We start from the raw sequence: 6,305 nt of genomic DNA, 5'->3' as shown, positions 1-6,305 counted from the left end.
AAGATCCTGTGACAAACTTTTATATAACACATGCAATGACTTAGTAAGTAGTCCCGATGGCCTTTAGCCATTCACCAAGTCGTACTTTGAATCAAGGCTCAAATTGTTAGTCATGACAATAAGAGTATGTATTCATATCATATCTAACAAAAAGTTATCTTTTATCTCTATCATGAAATTTTATTGCCATAATTATATGAATGGTATAGATATTTTTCATGTTTGTTCTTTCTCTAGAAATAATTGAGTCAAGTGCAGGACTTTAGAAACTGTGAAAATGGCTGTGTCATTTATAAAACCTGTAAGTTTCATTGATTGCTGTCCTCCTATCTGATTCTATACCTGGATAAAAGGTTACTTTCTTATTGATAAATGTCTACCAGGAAGCACAGCAATAGAAGCTATTGATAAAATGTCTAAACGGGGAAAATGCAATTGTGATATACTGTGGAATTGCAATTAGGGATCTGTTTTAAGACTTCACAGTTGAGAAGTAGCTTTATCTGTTTTCTCCTGCTTGTAAGTCAGTGTTTTATATCATAGGTTATTGCAGCAGGATGCTACAATGACAGTTTCCAAATTTCTTACACTCTCTTTCCCACTATTCTTTATCTTAACTGCAACATCACTTTTCCCCAGGACCATATCTTTTCATGCTTTTCCCAGCAGAGGTTAATAATAGAAAGAGCTGCCACTTTTTTGAAGGATCACCAGTGTCCAGTCCTTTACTCAGCATTTCATTGATAGTTATATTTATCAGAATAATAATTCCCTGAGTTTAACATTATTATTCCAATTCTATATAACCTGAGACTCAGAAACCTTCAAAACTTCATTATGTTAGAAACCTAGTATATGGGTTGTAAATAGCATTTGAGTTGTAAAACTTGCTCTTTACCTTCGATTTGTCCTCTCTCCACATTCATAATGGCATGAAATGGAGGAAACAGCAGTATTCTCCAGGCCATAATATTGCTTCTTGTTCACTGTGCTTCCACCTTGTTGTGTATGAAAAGTTTTCATTGTAAATATTATGGTATCTTGTTAAGTTTCTCTCTGTCAACTGCTAATGATGTCATCTGCTAATCTGCTGGTTACTATCTATACTGAACCTTTGTTTCTGGCCTTAGATGATTTTAATATTCCTGTTGACCACCTACTTTATTGCTTCATATTAATATCTCTTAATTAATCTCTTCAACGGCCTGAAAATGTCCACTCCAGCAAACTATACCCACAAATATGCCTAGGCTGTGTCCTTACCCCAAAATTCTTCACACATAAAATATTATACTCCAGCATCTCACTCTTAACACAACTAGTTGTTCCATCTCTATTACTTTTACCTCTTATTTTCTTTTCCTCATCATTGTTTCATGTTTTGACTTTTAAAAAAATTTTAATCTGTTAACTCAATTTTTTTGTATTACTTTCTCAATATAGCAAAAGCATTAAAAAAACACCATCTGTTAATTTTTAACAACCACGTGACAGAAACTTTATATGTGATTACAACTGAAGCTCATAAAGGTGAAGCAAAGTTCCCAAATTCAAACCAGAAGTTTGAAGAAATGACTAAATAAGATAAAGAAACATGTCTGTTTTTGCGATTTCAAAGTCATGCTTCTTTCATTATGCTATGTTGCTTCTATGATAACAGTAAGAGGATATCATACTTTAGTAATCTTTCACCTATTTTTAGTGGAAACCAAGTAAGAAAACTCTTCCTCTAACTAATCATTTATTTCATAAGGGTGAAAATTGATTATTGGCTTGGGGGAAGGATGCAAAAAACTTGAGATATTATAATGGTTTTTTGACCTCTAATGGCAAAATTGAGTATTAAAAAAACATAAAAATGAGTATATCAAAGCATTAAAATTTATATAATGAGTATATCAAAACATTAATTATACATCACATCATAATGAGTATATCAAAGCATTAAAACTTTATGGAGAAAACAAGGAGGAAAGCATACTTAAAAAGTTTACTGAGGGAATGAAAAGCCATGGAGAAACACTGCACTTAGGTCACGTTTGAAACTACAGCTGTGTCCCCAGTTTGTGTATAAGCTATCTGTGCTATTTCAGTCACTTACAATTCTAATTCACTTCAACTTTTACAACAAACTTTATTATTTCTTAGATGACTCAATCTTTCAGCAAACAAGCAGATGCAAAATACCACACATTTGTACACAGAATTAATAGATGACTTCACATCTCCCTTCATAAAGAAAACTAAGTTTTAGACAAGACATTTTTTAATAGTCTACCCCTCCTTACTTGGCATCTTCTTATATGAAACTATACCCATGCTGATATCTTCTTCCCATCCCAGTAAAACATGTGTCTTTCCTCACTTGCAAGAGATACACACACACACACATACACACACACACACACACACACACACACACACATATATATATATATATATATATATATATATATATGTATATATATATATATAGAGAGAGAGAGAGAGAGAGAGAGAGTCTCATTCTTTCTCTCAGTCTGGAGTGCAGTGGTGTGATCCTGGCTTGCTGCAACATCCACCTCCTGGGTTCAAGGGATTCTCATGCCTCAGCCTCCAGAGTAGTTTGAATTACAGGCACCTGCCCACCATACCTGGCTAATTTGTTTTGTATTTTTAGTGGAGATGGGGGTTCATCACATTGGCTAGCCTGGTCTCGAACTCCTGACCTCAGATGATCTGCCCACCTCTGCCTCCCAAAGTGCTGGGATTACAGGCATGAGCTACCGTGCCCTGCCTATATATTTTTACTTTTACTTTTGGTGTGGTTTTTCTGTGTTCCCACCCAAATCTCATCTTCAATTGTAGCTCCCATAATTCCCACATGTTGTGGGAGGGACCCAGCAGGAGGTAATTGAATGATGGGGGTGTGTCTTTGCCATGCTGGTCTATGATAGTGAATAAGTCTTGTGAGATCTGATGGTTTTTATAAGGGGGAGTTCCCTTCAACAAGCTCTCTTACCTGCCATCCTGTAAGATGTGACTTTGTTCCTTGTTTGCCTTCCACCATTATTGTGAGGCCTCCCTAGCTACATGGAACTGTGAGTCAATTAAACCTCTTCTCTTTATAAATTACTTAGTCTCACACTTGTCTTTATTAGGAATGTGAGAACAGAATAATACAGTAAATTGGTACCAGTAGAGTGGAGTGCTGCTGTAAAGATACCTGAAAATGTGAAAGCAACTTTGGAACTGGGTAACAAACAGAGTTTGGAACATTTTTGAGGGCTCAGAAAAAAAAAAAAAACAGAAAAACGTGGGAAAGTTTGGAACATCCTAGAAAGTTGAATGGCTTTGACCAGAATGCTGATAGTGATATGGATAATAAAGTTGTCTTCTGTGTAGCATATAGTGTTATTAAAAAACAAGAATAGATAGTTAATATGTTGAGGTTAAGTACATATTGGCCCCTCTGATAAGCTTGTTCTAAATTTCAGATTAAGACAAGCAAAAGACACATGTTTTGAAGATAGTGTTTCATTAAGAAAAGTAAAAAGATAGCATACAACCTATTATGTAACCTTTCTGTGTTAGTATGGGAAATTAGAAAATGCTTTGAAAGAGCTACACTTGTACAGAAGATTTTTCTTTTTTTTTTTTCTTTTTTTTTTTTTTTTTTTTTTTTCTTTTTTTTCTTTTTTTATTGCATTTTAGGTTTTGGGGTACATGTGATGAACATGCAAGATTGTTGCATAGGTACACACATGGCAGTGTGGTTTGCTGCCTTCCGTCCCCTCACCTGTATCTGTCATTTCTCCCCATGCTATCTCTTCCCACCTCCCCACCCCCCGCCCCTCCCCCATTTCCCCCCAACAGACCCCAGTGTGTAGTGCTCCCCTCCCTGTGTCCATGTGTTCTCATTGTTCAACACCCGCCTATGAGCGAGAATATACGGTGTTTGATTTTCTGCTCTTGTGTCAGTTTGCTGAGAATGATGGTTTCCAGGTTCATCCATGTCCCTATAAAGGACGTGAGCTCATCCTTTTTAATGGCTGCATAATATTCCATGGTGTATATGTACCACATTTTCCCTATCCAGTCTATCATCGTTGGGCTTTTGGGTTGGTTCCAGGTCTTTGCTATTGTAAACAGTGCTGCAATGAACATTCGTGTGCACGTGTCCTTGTAGTAGAATGATTTATAATCCTTTGGATATATACCCAGTAATGGGATTGCTGGGTCAAATGGGATTTCTATTTTTAGGTCCTTGAGGAATCGCCACACTGTCTTCCACAATGGTTGAATTAATTTACATTCCCACCAACAGTGTAAAAGTGTTCCTATTTCTCCACATCCTCTCCAGCATCTATTGTTTCCCGATTTTTTAATGATCGCCATTCTAACTGGTGTGAGATGGTATCTCAATGTGGTTTTGATTTGCATTTCTCTGATGACCAGTGATGATGAGCATTTTTTCATATGTTTGTTGGCCTCCTGTATGTCTTCTTTTGTAAAGTATCTGTTCATATCCTTTGCCCATTTTTGAATGGGCTTGTTTGTTTTTTTCTTGTAGATCTGCTTTAGTTCTTTGTAAATTCTGGATATCAGCCCCTTGTCAGATGGGTAGACTGCAAAAATTTTTTCCCATTCTGTTGGTTGCCGATTCACTCTACTGACTGTTTCTTTTGCCGTGCAGAAGCTGTGGAGTTTGATTAGGTCCCATTTGTCTATTTTGGCTTTTGTTGCCATTGCTTTTGGCGTTTTGGTCATGAAGTCCTTGCCTACACCTATGTCCTGAATGGTTTTGCCTAGATTTTCTTCTAAGGTTTTTATGGTATTAGGTCTGATGTTTAAGTCTTTAATCCATCTGGAGTTAATTTTGGTGTAAGGTGTCAGGAAGGGGTCCTGTTTCTGCTTTCTGCACATGGCTAGCCAGTTTTCCCAACACCATTTATTAAACAGGGAGTCCTTTCCCCATTGCTTGTTTTTGTCAGGTTTGTCGAAGATCAGATGGTTGTGGGTATGTTGTATTTCCTGTGAGGCCTCTGTTCTGTTCCATTGGTCTATATCTCTGTTTTGGTACCAGTACCATGCTGTTTTGATTACTGTAGCCTTGTAGTATAGTTTGAAGTCCGGTAGTGTGATGCCTCCCGCTTTGTTCTTTTTGCTTAGAATTGACTTGGCTATGCGGGCTCTCTTTTGGTTCCATATGAAGTTTAAGGTGTTTTTTTCCAGTTCTGTGAAGAAGGTCATTGGTAGCTTGATGGGAATAGCGTTGAATCTGTAAATTACTTTGGGCAGTATGGCCATTTTCACGATGTTGATTCTTCCTAACCATGAACATGGAATGTTTCTCCATCTGTTTGTATCCTCTCTTATTTCGTTGAGCAATGGCTTGTAGTTCTCCTTGAAGAGGTCCTTTACGTTCCTTGTTAGTTGTATTCCTAGGTACTTTATTCTCTTTGTAGCAATTGTGAATGGCAGTTCGTTCTTGATTTGGCTCTCTTGAAGTCTATTACTGGTGTATAGGAATGCTTGTGATTTTTGCACGTTGATTTTGTATCCTGAGACTTTGCTGAAGTTGTTTATCAGTTTCAGGAGATTTTGGGCTGAGATGATGGGGTCTTCCAGATATACAATCATGTCATCTGCAAATAGAGACAATTTGATTTCCTCCTTTCCAATTTGGATACCCTTTATTTCTTTTTCTTGCCTGATTGCTCTGGCTAGAACTTCCAGTACTATATTGAATAGGAGTGGTGAGAGAGGGCACCCTTGTCTAGTGCCAGATTTCAAAGGGAATGCTTCCAGTTTTTGCCCATTCAGTATGATATTGGCTGTTGGTTTGTCGTAAATAGCTTTTATTGTTTTGAGATACGTTCCGTCAATACCTAGTTTATTGAGGGTTTTTAGCATAAAGGGTTGTTGAATTTTGTCAAAAGCCTTCTCTGCATCAATCGAGATAATCATGTGGTTTTTGTCTTTGGTTCTGTTTATGTGGTGAATTACGTTTATGGACTTGCGTATGTTGAACCAGCCTTGCATCCCCGGGATGAATCCTACTTGATCATGGTGGATGAGCTTTTTGATATGCTGTTGCAATCGGTTTGCCAGTATTTTATTGAAGATTTTTGCATCTATGTTCATCATGGATATTGGCCTGAAATTTTCTTTTCTTGTTGAGTCTCTGCCGGGTTTTGGTATCAGGGTGATGTTTGTCTCGTAAAATGATTTGGGAAGGATTCCCTCTTTTTGGATTGTCTGGAATAGTTTCAGAAGGAATGGTATCAGCTCCTCCTTGTATGTCTGGTAGAATTCAGCTGTGA

The sequence above is a fragment of the Saimiri boliviensis genome, chromosome 6 (genome assembly GCF_048565385.1).
Source record: "Saimiri boliviensis isolate mSaiBol1 chromosome 6, mSaiBol1.pri, whole genome shotgun sequence".
Lineage (NCBI taxonomy): Eukaryota > Metazoa > Chordata > Mammalia > Primates > Cebidae > Saimiri > Saimiri boliviensis.
Note: the sequence above shows the minus strand (reverse complement) of the source record.